Genomic DNA, 15,342 nt, shown 5'->3' on the forward strand with positions numbered 1-15,342 from the left:
TAAGTTGAAATCGACAGGAAATCAGGGAGAAAGAGAAGGGAAGACATGCAGCAAAAGGCAACGGGTCAGACTTGAACCCAAGCCATTGCGTTTTAGCCATGTGGTATGTGGTTGCCTGCTCACACACTGAGCTAAACTGATACCCAATGCAACAACCTTTTTACATGTATTAGGATTCATAAGGCAGAGGCCTGAATCAGTTGGTGACATCACAGTTTCTATTCACACTCACATTCATGCCTATGGGTAATTTAGAATCACCAGTTAACCTAACCCCAACTAACTAGATGTCTTTGGCCTGCGGTGGGAAGCCGAAGTACCTGAAGAGAACCCACGCAGACGTGGGGAGACACACTACACATCGAATCCACCGTCTGGCCAGGGCCTTTCTTGCTGTGATGCAACAATGCTAACCACTGGGCTACTGTGGTGCCCCTGGAAAGCTAACAAAATAAAATAAATATATAGTTGAAATATCATTAGTTTTAGTATTTGGGCATGTTTTTGAGATCCTGTCTACAAGACTGTGAGTCAACTGTTTTCTAAAAGTTCTGTGTTTTTGTTGTAGCTGACTTTCTACACTGAACCTTGCCTCTGGCATATTAACTTTGTACAATATTAATCTCAAATGAGTCAAACTTACACAGAAACTAATAATTTAAAACTAAACATTTTCAGACAATAAATACTTAACTGAAACAAGCAAACCCATTTCTGAAATTAGATGAAACTGAACAGAATGAAAAACAAAAAGTCAAAATGGAAAACTACAGTAACTCTGGTGAGGTGGTGGATAGGGGTGTTTTGCTGAGATGTAGTAAACTAGATATACAACAAAGACCGTCACTTTCTCAGTGCTGTGCTTTTACTTAGAGAGATCTGATTGATTGATTTGATTGCTATTGTCCTTTTTTTCCAGGTGATTTTTTCGGAGAAAAACTGTCTCCAGCATGTCATTCTGTTGTTTCTTAAAGTCACAATTCATATTTTGTAACTTGATTACTGTCACCTGTAGTAGGGATGTGCTGTATCATATTGTCAATTGTAAATTGTAGCGCCGTCATGCATTTATGTTCCCTTTCCCACAAAATGATAAGACACGTCAGCCTCCAGTGACCATTTAGTAAAATGTGAGCACTTCAGCAACATCCAACAAACCACGATGCAAAATATGCAAAACATATGCAAAATAAATAAGAAAACTATTCCTGCAAAACATGAAAGCAGCAAACCTGCCTCACTACTTAAGGCTAAAATACATTGTGGAGTACAACAAGGTGAAGGCATGCGAGGAGACACAACTGGTGATGTGTGAACCTAAAGTAAAAGTCTAAGCATCAATACTAAGCACTTCTTTTGTGCTTATATTTGATTTGTGCTGTGTGGCTAAGAATAATGCTGTCATTACTACGACATTACTATACTGCTGCTGATGGCACCTTGTTTTAATAGATTCATACTTTGAATTAAGTAGTCTGTCATCTATGAAAGCAGATCACTGGAAAAAGATGGAAATTGTGCTTTATTTTGTTTCCATTAAAATACGCTGCTGCCTGTGAGTTCAGTATTTTTTTTAATACATTGTCAGATATATTGTTATCATGAATTTCCTTAAAATATTGTGATATAAATTTCTGGCCACCCCAAACCCATGGACAGATAATAATTTCCAAAATCTGTGGACTTTGAAGAAGAAGAATCATTTTTTGCTTGCACACTCTGACCCAAGCTGACTCTTGTGTTCCCGTGAATATGGAAGAAGTATTGGCAAACGTTTTTTGTGGTTCATTGCGTTTCTGCCTTTGCCTCCATTGTCTGTGCATTGTCCCATATTTGTCTATGTGCTAAAGTTCTCAACACATTACAGCTGACACCATTTACACTGTAACGGTCAATGAGCTAAACCTCCGTCCACAGTCAGGCCTAGACACTGGTTGGCAACTACGTGGCAGCCATCGCCTGCCCAGTAAAAATTTGTTTTTTCCTGACTGGTTGGCGAGTGGTTAAACTAAAGCTCCAGTAACACAGGCATAGAGACCTTATCTTGCTAGCCAACATGCTTCAAAGGTTACAACTGTTACTTCAAACGTGAACAGCCTCTTTTTCCAGTTTGCGTTACACTTTTTCAAGTTGCCAGAGGTTTTGTCTGATCTCTAGGCCTTCGTGACTGGGGCCCTACCCAAAGAAACATGACCTGGTGTTTGCGGATGGATGCGCTCCCTTACTGGTAGAAAAATGGACTGTCAAGGTTCGATTTAAAGTTTAAAAGTTTAAAATAATTAATGTAAAAATCACAGTGTCTGGGACGCTGCAGATACTTCACATCACTCATACAGAAGATTTTTTGACTCTCTGGAGAGTGCAAAGTTAGCACGGATGTGTAATGGCCACATTAATAGAAATATGCTTAGTAGAAATAAAATGGATTTATCCCTTAATCTCGTTTTGGGTGCTGGTCAGACTAATTTAGCGGTCTGTAGTAATCACTTTTTGCTCTGGGAACTTGTGAAGAACATTTATCCAGCATTTTTGACGTTTCATATAAAATGATTAATTTTTTAACTGACTAAATAACTGATGGGTTTTCTGTAATGAAAAGAATCAGCAGCTACGGTCCGAGACACACATCATGGCACCAGGAGGGGTTCTTTCAGTTTTGTGTGACTCATTTTCTGTGTCACATCTGTCTATGCAGCCTGTTTTTCAATACATGTTTTGAGCTTCTTTTCCCCCCTCTTTCTCTGGCTCTCCCATTTGCTTATTCTCAATCTTTCATTCTCCTTTTTCCACCTGTCTCTTTCTGCTTCCTTGTAACGGTTACCTTTCCTCTTCCTTCGCCTCTGTCTTCCTCATTGATTCAGTCCCATCATTCTCACCGCTCTTCTCTCACACTAATCCGCAGGAGAAGGTACAGGTCTGCTCTCTGGGATTGAAGGAAAAAGGGTTTAATACCTACCTGTGTGTGTGTGTGTGTGTGTGTGTGTGTGTGTGTGTGTGTGTGTGTGTGTGTGTGTGTGGGTTGCTGAATGCATGCTTGCGTGCACACCCCTCTTGCTTGTGTGAAATTGGGAGATATTGGTCTGAATATATAAGAGGATTCAATGGCGCTGTGTTGAATTTTCATTTCTCTCTCTGCAGAAAAAGGAGTCGGCGCCGAGACTAAGACAGGGAGAGTTTGTCTTTTTGTTCAGAGTTGTACATCCCCTCTGTACCAAACACACACTCACAAACATACAGCCTGTTGGAGGAGGGCTGTGAATGATGTATGGAGCTCTCCTCTAGGATGAGTCTCATACACCACCCTTTCCCGTTGCTTGTCTTTACTGCCATTCATTGTTCTGCGTTCTTGTTAGCGGGTCGATGAGGGCGCGACTGGAGGCAGCAAAAAATAAATAAATAAATAAAAGGCACACTCCAGGCCCATTCTCTTAACTCTCCTCTTCCTCTTTTTTATCTTTCCCTCACTCCCTTACATCCATTCCTTCCTCCCTTCATCTTCCGGCCAGTAGAAATTACTTGTCCCCTTGCAAGGGCGCATCATCAATCCCATGATTCATTGCGTGTTGCCAGCGTAATGGCAGCTGCTTTGATTGAATCGAGGGGGCGCGTGCGTTTGTGTCTCTGCTTGGACACAGTTGTGTGTGCGTGAGAGATGACTTCAGAATGAAAGGTTTATTTTTTTTTAACCTTTTAAAAGCGCCCTGTTTGTCTGGCCTCCACCTCTGCCTTTTGCTCCCTCTCTCCCCCCCTGCCTCTCTCTGTCTCCCGGCGTCTCTCTGGTCACAGCGCCCACGCTCTTTGAGGATGGAGTAGTGTTTGCTTGGCCGTCCCTTCGCTTTTCTCTTCCTTCTTTTGTGCAGTTTATCAGTCCATTTAGCACTAAATGCTAATGCTGTAATAAATTGTGTGTTTTTGTGTTAGGGGAATGCTCATAATGGGTACTACAATCAGAGAAATGGAAGAGCTTTTGCTCCCTGTTAATTCACTGTTTGCTAATGCACATCTTTCTCCCTATTCAAATCTGCCCCCTTGTTTGTTTCTGCCTGTCTCTTTTTTTTGGTTGTATTCATTTCCTTAAATATTTTTTTCATTCATCCAATTTCAGTAATGTTTTTGAATCGACTGCTTGTTTTTTTCTCCTTTTCTGCCATTATTATTATTCTTCTTAATATTTTTGTCTTTGACAGTCTCAAACCTGCCCAGACATGAAGCGTCGAGTGGGGTTAAGGCGTCAAATTGATGTCAGTGGCTTCAGGGTAAACTGAGTGAAGCCGGACTCGAAGACTTGACTTGTCTTGTTACGTCTTTAACCGTTATTCCCAGCTTTTCGTGCCGTGTCATATGGCGTCAATTACTATGCATGTAGTGTTATTTCCTGGAAGCGAGGCTGGAAGGAAAGTGGTGCTCTTTCTTCACTTTGTTACTCTTGTCTTCATACCCTGTAATTTTGACTGTACACTCATCAGAACGTGAAAGTTTAAGTACTTTATTGTTTTTGGTAGTTGTTGTTTACTGTGCTGGCAGCCAATTCTCACTACATTACAAGCATTTTTATGCATTTTTGCAGTGAAAAGCTCATATTTCCAGGAAAGGTGGTATGTTTCCAGTGTTAGAGCATTCCCCTTTTCCTGTTTACAAGGAAGAAATTAGCAACTGAGTTCCCTCTCCACACTAACATTTACATTTACAGATCTGCAAGAAAGATTTTAAAGTCGTAGCTTCATATAAAAATTTGCTGTTCCACATCAAAATGTACTTTTCACCACAGCCAAAAGAAGGCTGTCTCCATCTGCAAGAATTTATTGCAGATAGATATATTTGGCAGCACGGTGTTGTTGTGTGACCTCACCGCCCTTCCATGCACATATGTAGTCTGCATTGACATCATGTGGCTGCCAACTTTCCTTTTCCTTGTGGATTTTAAGACAAGCGTAGCATGGAATCAAAAGGTCTTTCTCCTGGGAGATGGGTTTTTGTGTAGTCGTGTGGCTATATTGTCATTTTATTTTTACACTTACTTTTCTTTTAACTCTCTCTTTGGTTAGGTTCATACACCAGAGCTACTTTTTTAGGTTTAACACTCTAAAGTTTAACGTAACCCAACCATATCTCCAAACCCTAACCTCTATGTTTTGGAAAAAAGCACAACACGCTTTTTTTGGTGGACTAAATTAGACTGATTCCGTTCTCTTTCCCCTGACAGCTAAGACTTTGTAGAACAATTATTAATAATCAAATGAAAAACATATCCTGAATGTGTGTGGTTGGTTTTGTATCTATCACTGAGGATAGTAAACACATGTTCAAACGCTGTATTCTCCATTATGCTAGATTACCAGTGTGGCAGGTTTGCTTCAAGATTAAGCCCTAAAAAATACATTCCTCAATTTTACAACCTTTATTGCAAAAGAATAATATAGTTTCCACTGCAGACCAACTTTTATATCATAAATTATTACGCCCATTTCCAGTTTCTTCTGCTCTGTAATAGTTTTATAAGAGCATAGCACTGAAAGTTTTGTTATAGTGTGACTGTGTCACTGGAACAATTACTCTGTAAAGTCGCCCTTCACAGCATGAAGCCGATACATTTCATTTTAGAGCAGGCTGAAAAATGAACCTTTTTTAAGTGAACACTATGGCTGTTGAACACATCATGTGCATGTTTAATTTGGAATCACAGCACAGAAAGAAATCTTAAAGGAGAGACGATCACAGCATTTTTCTACAACACAGCCAATGGTGGATTCATGGATTCATGGTACTGTATTTGTGTCTGTTTGCGTAGGTATCTTGGCTGTATAGAGTGGAGAACCACACACAGGCTTCTTGGAGGACTGCTTGTGTGCAGTAGTCTTCCAAAATAGAAAAAAGGAAACTGGGCCTATATGGGAACGGGAGCAATAGTGGAGTTCACCATGTAGGAAGGGAAGTGCAAAAAAAAAAAAATCATCAAATGTCAGCATGAGAAGCACAAAAGTGGACTCTTGTCATTGTTTTTAACACTTGCATTCATTCAGCTCTTTGTTATAACTTTGGCTTTCTCTGTGACTGGCTGAAGGAGTGAGAGTAAAAGTAGCTGACAGACTGGTTGTTTGCGACACCTCCCTCCAGTCACATCTACAATATGTAGATAACAGTCTGCAAAGCTGTGCATAAGCTCTGTGTAGGACCAATGCACAGGCATGCTGGTCCCTACATTCATTACTACCTATACAGTTGTACTCATGAGATCCCCCCCATACTGAACAGCAGATTTTAAGCACTAATAAATAACCATTATATTGTGACATTTTGTCTAATTCTGTCCCCTAGTGTTATATTCCACATTAGGTTTCTGTAGTGAGGTTGTGAAAAGAAAGTTGTGCACATTCCCAAAGTTTGCCACTGACATTTCTGAGCGAATTACACCCACACACGGATGAAATATTGTAAGGTAGATAAAGTGCACAACATAGTAAAGAGGGAGTAATTTTGCACAAGGCCAGTCAGTCTGTCCTGGTCAGCCAAGAGCAACCAAGAGCAAAGTAAATATCATGTTGGAAAAGAGATGGAGTCGTGAGACGTGAAGGATTCACGGGCACGATATATACGCACCTCTGCCACAAGCGCATTTGTCGTTGTTACTAACCTCCTTGCAGTCCCACAGGTCAGATTCAATATAAAATCAATTTCTTCTTCTCGTAAAAGCTATTATCCCTTTTGTGCCTGTAGTGTACCATTGGCGTATTTAAATTTTAAGAGGCAGTCTTATATTCATGCAGAAGTTGAAACTGTTTCGGGTTATTATCTTTTGAGGTAAAATGACTTTTTAATAAACGTGCCATTATTTGCTTCCACAAAGGAAGATGTTTGTGCTTGCTGCAGACTACTAGTTTCTCTCTTTGGGGTCTAGCACCAACGCCGCCTTGGCTATTAGTCAAAAGGTCACCGGTGTCAGGTGGGCAGCTGATTGGACCGATAAGTGTTTAACCTGGAATCATCACCCTCTGTGATGTCATCCCCTTTTCATTGTATTGATTGCTGTGGCGCTAGCGCTGGCGGGCCAATCACTTCCAATAAAACCACATCGCTAAATGTCTGGGTCTGATTGCGTTTTAGTGTTTGTGTGTGTTTGTTTATGTCTAAAAGAAACAGAGATAAGGATTGTAGGACAGGAAGAATTAGATTGTCACAGATAACTCTGTCTCATGCAGCCCTGTTCATATACACACACACATACACATGCAGGAATAGTGAGGCTTTGCCAGACTGTTTAGACCAGTCGATAGGTAATCAGTTGGCGGGTATGTAACAGTAGTAATTCCCTCCTACCCACTACTCGGCCTTCTGTGGGAATTAGAGAGGTGCTGTCAGATATCACAGCAAATTGGAATCTTAACACACACACACATACACACACAAGCTGGCAGAGGAAATTCATTGGTGCAGGGTTGAATGAGTCACATAGGACTTGCTGGAAATTAAATTTTTCTCCAATGAGAGTATGCATGGCATGCAGCAGACACAAACAAACACATAAAAAGCAGTTTGAGATTTCACACATTTGGTTGCACAGAGTAAGAATTTGCTGTTTTTTTTCTGGGATTTATTTCACCAGCGCGGAGCTGCCACCATATTTTGGACTTTTCAGAATAATAGAATAAAAAAAGCCAACACAAACATCCTCCAGTTTCATATAAAATAAATTAAGGTAGCCTTTAAATTAATGAAGAAGGCAGCTGCACTGAGCTAACACAAGACAAGCCAAAGGATAACAAAGGAGGACGCGCAAGCTGTCGTTTAAGGTCTCACGTATTCAGCACATGTTTGTCTGTGTTATCTGACTGCTCGTGCCATCCGTCTGCCTCGACTCTCTTGTTTTGGTTTTTCACCTTTCTTTATCTACCTCCTCTTCCACTCAGATAGGCTGCTCCAGTGACACTGAGCATGAGTCAAAAACCACAGCATGTCTGCGTGATGAATGGATCAGAGGAGGAGAGAAAGGAGGAAGGAGTGGAGAGGTAGAGGAGGAAAAGGTCACAGTGTTTCCTGAATCAAAACGTTCGGCATTTGACCACTGAGAGCGCTGGTGTTGATCTTTTAAGGGGTGTCTGGTCACTGACCTCAGATGGTTGGCTGGCTGGAGGAACCTGGCGAAGATGTGGCGTTCGTGTGTCTGGAGGAAGTCGCACCAGGTGTTACTTGAGCTAAAACAGTTACAGACACCTAATTTCCTGCTTCCTGCATTTAAAAGGTGGAGGAACCAAAAGTAGAAATCCAGGGAAATCTTGACATCCTGACTTATTCATTCATTGGTGATTAAACTGCCAGTTATTTCAATTAAGTGACATCTTTACTTTGTGCTTTGTTGTTTCTAACACATCTGATGTTTATGGATATCAGTCCAAAACCTCAAAGACAACAAATATGCTGTAATGTAAATAAATGGTAAATGGCCTGTATTTATATAGCGCTTTACTAGTCCCTAAGGACCCCAAAGCGCTTTACATATCCAGTCATCCACCCATTCACACACACATTCACACACTGGTGATGGCAAGCTACATTGTAGCCACAGCCACCCTGGGGCGCACTGACAGAGGCGAGGCTGCCGGACACTGGCGCCACCGGGCCCTCTGACCACCACCAGTAGGCAACGGGTGAAGTGTCTTGCCCAAGGACACAACGACCGAGACTGTCCAAGCCGGGGCTCGAACCGGCAACCTTCCGATTACAAGGCGAACGCCCAACTCTTGAGCCACGATCGCCCCATATAATCCATTATTTTTAATAAGTGCTCGTCCAACTTAAACGTATCCCAGCTATCCTTGCATGTAACCTCTGACAGGTTACCTGTCTATCTCAGGGCTTTATATTTACTATATAATGTATTACTGTAAGAAAACACAGAAATTTCCTCTCTTGGCAAAGGTAAGAATGCTTGTTGTTGGTGTTTTTATTAAGGTCATGAACAATATATCTTTGTGTTTATGAGCTTTGTCTGCATCTCGTGAGATTGTTTGTTTTGTTCACCTAGCAGTGCAAAATGTCCCCACATTTCTTTTATAATGACATTAAATTTTAAAATCTCACAATCTAAACCAGCAAATTCTTTGTATTTTTCTTAATACGCATTTTCAATTATTTATCCTGGATTGATAATTATTAGTAATTCATACTTACATTTAGCAATATCAGAGAGGTGATGCACTGACATCAGAGACCTAAAGCTGATCTCTATGAAGCAGACACATCAGTTTCTGTTGATAAAGATACAAAAATCACTTGCACATAATCAAACACACAACTGGTGAATGCAAAGGTAGACACACACAGTCATGCATTCAGACTTAACTGCCCTCTAATTAAAAGTTTATTCCTGTTGGCTCGACTTTTTTATTTAGTGGATGTGGCTGCGTTACTGTGGAAACCTGCTGAGTGGCTGTCCAATTGTGGTCAAGTCTCCTTATTCTACCTGCTCTCAAATTTTCACACTCTCTCTGCTCCTAACCATGCACTTTTTTTCTCTTCTAACTTTTTCCCTGAGAAGTTCTTCATTATTGTGTGTTTTATATTTATACTCTCCCTGCAGGTTTTGCCTTAATTGCTTCTCACCGCCCCACTCTTCTACTTCTGCTGCTTGTTCTTCATCATGCTTGTTTGCCGTTTGCTGCTCTTTTTAAATTCCAGGCTTGAATTCCACATTCCCATCTATCCGCTTGTTAAGCGAGAACGTATCATTCCTGATTCTGGATCCAAGGCTCTACGCTCCACAACTTTTTAATGTGCTAAAGTCTGTCCTTGTGTTGTGTTTGTTGTCGTTTGAGACACTTGCTGCAGTTTTGTCCGTTTTCACTGTTTTCTTTATGCAGCGTGATGGCACTTCTTCACGGCTTCCAATCAGGCTCCCACAGGTTTTGTACCTCATTGACTGACACTCAGTGTGCACTTTATTTGAAACCACTTTAATATTCATTCAATATTTTAGAAGAGATTACTTAAAGCTTCTTTAATTGAGGTTAACCTCTAAGCTAGCCACAGAGTGGCAGATCACCATGTCAGCCAGCCTAACTTCACCAACACTGGTGATGTTTAAAAATATATTGATCTAATAAACAAAATAGACTATAGTTAGAAATTGCATGATGTACAGCGCTTGTCGCTCTTCTCTCACTTTATTCTCCTGCAGCATAGAATGGGAAACAGCACCTGTCCAACAATTAATAACAAATAGAAATGCACCAAATCATCTTTTTCAAATTCTGATGTCATAGCAGTATTTTTGTATCTGTGTCTGCTGATACAGAGTACCAGAAAATTTTTTCTTTTCTTTTATATTGATCACTAACATATCAGCTTATAAGCTAGTATGGTCCCAGTGCAGATCACAAGCACTGATAAATGAGAGGAGCACATCAGGAAAATCAAATATGCAGATCCATCTGCACTGGCCACTGCTTGGGGAATAAGGGAACAGCCTAAAGAATCTCAGTCTGGTAATAAAAGTGCTTCTAACATCTTATCTGTTGCTTTTATGTAAAAGGTTTTATATAAAAGCAACAAGTAAGATGCAATTTTAAAAACAAAATGCGTGTGTGTGTGTAGCATATTGTTGTCAAATGTTAACCTAGCCTAGTGCAAACTCTTTTTATTAGGGTGGCACTGTTTACTTTATTGGAGTTAAATGAATTTGTAGTAACTTTTAGCAGTGTGTCAGTGTGGTTTAGTTTTTGTTGTTGTTCTTTTGCTTATGGGAACGGAAAGAGCGGGTGGACCTGGAAATGAATCACTATGTCAGACCTAACAAGCTGATAGTAAAAGAAAAGACACATGATGGACAGGAGGAAGACGGTGGGGGAATGAAACGGGTGATGCTGAGTAATGATGGAGATAAATACAAAAGAAGAAAACCCTCTGAAGACAGATAATGTTAGATGCAAGAGTGACTAAGAAAGCCAAGGTAAAAGGCAGGAGAAGTGGGCATTGTGGAAGGGTATATGTTAGCTGGAATTAGATAAACTCTTCTTCATAGTTCCTGGGGGGTGGATAAAGGCAACACATGCTGAGACGGATAAAAAAGGGCAAGTGTGTAAATGAGAGCAGTTCTTCATGAAAGTGTGGATGGCATGAATTTGCACATATAAACTGGTTTTGCAGCTGTAGTGAACTGATTTGAAGCAGTCACAGTCCAGGGTATACTAGACCTAAAACTGGCAGTGGGTCGAATGAAGGTCTCTTCACTCAATCCAAATTGTGTGTAAAACAAGAAAACGAAATCAGAATTTCTTTAACTTTAATATAAAATGTGATCATTATGTTAGGCCTTTATTTATCTTAGCTTTAGAGAGAGGCTATCATTTAAAACCAGCTGGTGTTAGGACAGAAACATTTTCCCTGTTATTTAGATTTTAGTAAGGCTGCTTTGCATTGCTTTCGCTGCCTGTACTTGTTCTCCTAATAAGCTGAGGATATTGGAGTGCATAGCACTCATTTTATTAGCACAGCCATGTATTCATTTTTTCATTCAGTTTTAAAGCTATTATCATGGAGGCACAGCACTACCTGCACCGATGTTTTACATTCCACTGACTCATGCAGTAATTTTTCATTAATTTGGATGGGCACAGCAAACCTGCAGAGGTAGTCGTGACAGCCCAGAGAGGTGGTTTGACTCTGCCTCTGACTACCTCTCAAGTCAGTCTGACTTAGCATTCCCAAACTGTTCAGGAGCAGCCGTCACAAAGCCTACAGTGGGAGACAGCTTTTACTCAGTAGACTAGCAAGCTGGTAAGGAAGTACACAGCCATATTATAAATAACCTACTCAAGAGAATAGTCCCTGCTAAACTTGACACGACAGATAAATGGCAAGAGAGCAGTGCATGTGCGTGTGTGGGTCTGTATTTGTGTGTGTGACAGTTTCTGGAGGTTAATATACGCCTGGTGTAACGAGAGGGAAATTGCTTTATGCCGCTAAGCCCTCGGGCTAGAACATCACAGTTATGATGAACAAGAGTTTTACAAAGCCTTCAGTTAAGAGGCTGCCACACACACACACACACACACACACACACACACACGTTTTTCCAGTCACGTGGGGACTTCCATCTAGGAGGTTACGCGTGGGGACACAACATTTCTAAACGTAATAGAGGTATTATTAAGGCATAATTTGAACTCTTAATTTTTTTAGGGATCAAACATCTATTTTGGTACCGCAATTTGTTAAATTTAAAAAATCCAATTTTTGTCAGGTTTTTCTACCTGGTGGGGACACAGCTTTTATGTCTTTTCACAAACCACCACCAGGTGACACTGTTGCACGTTTACAGTTAGAGGGTGTATATATAGGAATTTACAACCCAGAGTAATCAAAGCTGGTATAATGAAAAAGCTTTCAAGTGCTGGTTGGATTTCAGAGAATGGTTTCTGCTACAATTTTCATTTATTGAGTTTTATATTGTTTTTGTTATTTTGTCATTACCCCTTGTATTTGTTCACTGGACAATTTGTGCACTGGCCTCTGCTTTCAATAAAAAAAAATGTTTCAACTAAAGAGCATAGCTTTCCAACTTTTCTTTTATATATACACAGTATAAAAAAAGAACTCTCCCTGCTCAAAGTTAACCTGAACAGCAAAGAAAACAATCTTTTCAATACTAATGTATCATTGCTGTCATGGCTGTGTGTAGACGGGCAGGAAATGGTGGACCCAAAATGCAGACTCACGGAGACGAAAGTGAGCTGAAAAAGCAGCTTTATTGCTGGACACAAACTAACTTAAACTGAGAATACAAACTGAGGAAACACGGGCGGAAACACAGCAAGGTGAGGGTACGATGCGACACGGAACTGAGGGAGACGCCGACATAAATACACAGGGGAATAACAAGGAGCGTCAGAACACACGAGGAACACAGCTGATACAAATCACAAAGACGAGGGCAAAGCAAAACACATCCACATGAGGCACAGAACTTCAAAGTAAATAATAACAAAGAACACTGGGTCCCCAACCCAGCACTGTAACAATTGCCTGGTAGAAATGAGCAATCTTTTTTTTTCTCTAAACATGAGAAAATTTTAACAGTAACTGAAGCTGTTTATATTCCATTTGTTTGACATTAGCTTCTTACCTTCTTTTCACTGACTCTCGCTTTAAAGCATCAATTCGGTTTTTCACGTAAAACTTAACTCCCTCCCAACGTCTCTCTTTCAATGCTAATGGTGAACTCTCAATACAATTGAGACACTCTGCCTTCCCAGGAACCTTTCCAGAGCTGATGTACTCCATTAGAGTCTTCTCCACAGCCTTTATTTCTGCTTCAGTCCACTTCCTTCTTGTGGTTTGTGATGCCCCTGAATAAAGTAGACAGTAACTGTGTTATTCAAAAAGAAGAACAAGTTGGTGTGTAATCACATGACTCCCCTTATGACCAGATGTGATATTTGGAGTATGTCGACAAGTATATCAAAAGCTATAGGTACATTTGGACTATACTTTGTACTTGTTGGTATTCCTCAAGTATAAGTACCGTATTTTCACGACCATAAGACGCACCGTACTAAAAGGCGCAGTCTCAGTTATGTGTGCCATTATTGTATTTAACACACACATAAGGCGCACCTGATTATAGGGCGCATACAAGTATGCGTGTTTAAAAATAAAGCGGGAGCAAAACTGAGTTTGGTACTCACATTTTAATTACTTACTAGTTTACTTAAAGAACACGACTGGCAGATTAACTATGAACATAGTTGCTGTAAATGAAGCACTCTGGGTGTTGTGACTGTGTGAAAACACACTAAAACACTAAAGATAAAACACAACATCTTCTATTACTAATGGGACAAGGGCTGGTCATCCAGTTCTACACTGCAATAATGTGTTCTGTTCTGACATCACCGGTGTGAATCAGCCACAAAAGTGAACTAAACAAGGTTACAAAGAACAGTCAGGACTGCAGAGAGAATCACAGGACCTATATCTTCAGAGTTCGGAAATAGCATTACAGACCCATCACAATGTGGACACAATCTGTTGCAACCTCTACCTTCTTTTAGATGTTACAGGAGACTATATACCAAAACATTGAGACAAGTGTTATTATTTTGATGAAAACCAACTTAAATCGGTTACACAGTGTCAGTAACACCAAAACATCCACTTAGAGATTTACCTACAATTTGAAATGTACTGTTTTTAACTTCTCCTGCGTGTTTATCTAATTAATATTTTCTTAGTATTTATGTATGTATTATTACCATTATGTATTTATTTATGTATACATGTCTTTTATCAATTAAAAGTACTGACTGTTGGTTGAGGTGTATATTTTAATCTATAATGCATTCAACAGAAAGAGTACTGTGTGGGGGAGCTGAACTCTGCCTTTAGCCAAAAAGAACACGAGAGAGGCTGCTGCACAAACACCACAACTGTATTTTCAGATATACTGATCTCGCTCACTGCTCTTTTGAAGTGCTAATCAAGTTCAACTTAAATTGTAATAAACTATGGCCTTAAACTTTCCAGGCTACACAAGACTCACAGTTTGTGTGGCAGACAATCTCAGTGTTATAGGTCTGGTTACTCTTGCAGTCTTACTATACTTTAAAGATTTCCCTGACAGGACATGTTAGCTAAGCTAATAGACTCCAGCAGTAAACTACCAATAAACCTAGCAGGCTCTCTAATCACCTGTGACCTGCCGAATGCTAATTGCCTAATGTCAAACCTGCTATAAGCCGCTGTCTATGTTACTGGATAAAATAGCAGCAGCTTTTCCAGTAGGATGCAGACCGTCCGCTTTCAGCAGGTCAGGGCGGCCCCAGAAAAAAGCCCAGTTATCCACAAACTGAAATCCCAGCTTCCTTCAATTCCTGGCCAGCCAGCGGTTCAGTGACATAATTCTGCTATACATCTCATTATCTACATAAGGGACCAGAGATATTAAAGTTCTTTGTATATCTAAAGTAGAACTCACATTTTTTTAACTACTTACATTTTTTAAAGGAGGTGATAAAAGCTTCACCTCTGACATTACCTCCACAGCTGCATTTGTGACAGAGACTGACAAGTTATAGCGTGAATCCATGATATGACTGCAACCTACATCTGGTATCTTTTTCTTGTTCTTAACCTGTAATAGCCCTTATGTTAATGGTAATACTTTAGCAACAGCAGAGTAATCCCCAAGTTAGCAACATACCTGAAGATTTTGTCGATAAGAGTGACGCAGCAGGTGACGCAGCAGGTGACGCAGCAGGTGACGCAGCAGATGACGCAGCAGATGACGCAGCAGATGACGCAGCAGATGACGCAGCAGATGACGCAGCAGGTGACGCAGCAGGTGACGCA

General features: G+C 40.4%; 1 protein-coding gene and 1 long non-coding RNA gene across 3 annotated transcripts in view; one reads left to right on the forward strand and one right to left on the reverse strand.

Annotated features, from left to right (window-relative positions):
• LOC113024443 (protein sidekick-1) overlaps window positions 1-15,342 on the forward strand; it is a 311,016-nt gene that overhangs the window by 69,316 nt on the left and 226,358 nt on the right. The window lies entirely within an intron of this gene.
• LOC113024450 (uncharacterized) lies at window positions 12,722-15,263 on the reverse strand. Its single transcript, XR_003272662.1, has 2 exons — window positions 15,194-15,263; window positions 12,722-13,340 (listed from the first exon to the last, which is right to left on the reverse strand). It is a non-coding gene; the product is annotated as an uncharacterized LOC113024450 (long non-coding RNA).

The sequence above is a fragment of the Astatotilapia calliptera genome, chromosome 6 (assembly GCF_900246225.1).
Source record: "Astatotilapia calliptera chromosome 6, fAstCal1.2, whole genome shotgun sequence".
Taxonomy (NCBI): Eukaryota; Metazoa; Chordata; class Actinopteri; order Cichliformes; family Cichlidae; genus Astatotilapia; species Astatotilapia calliptera.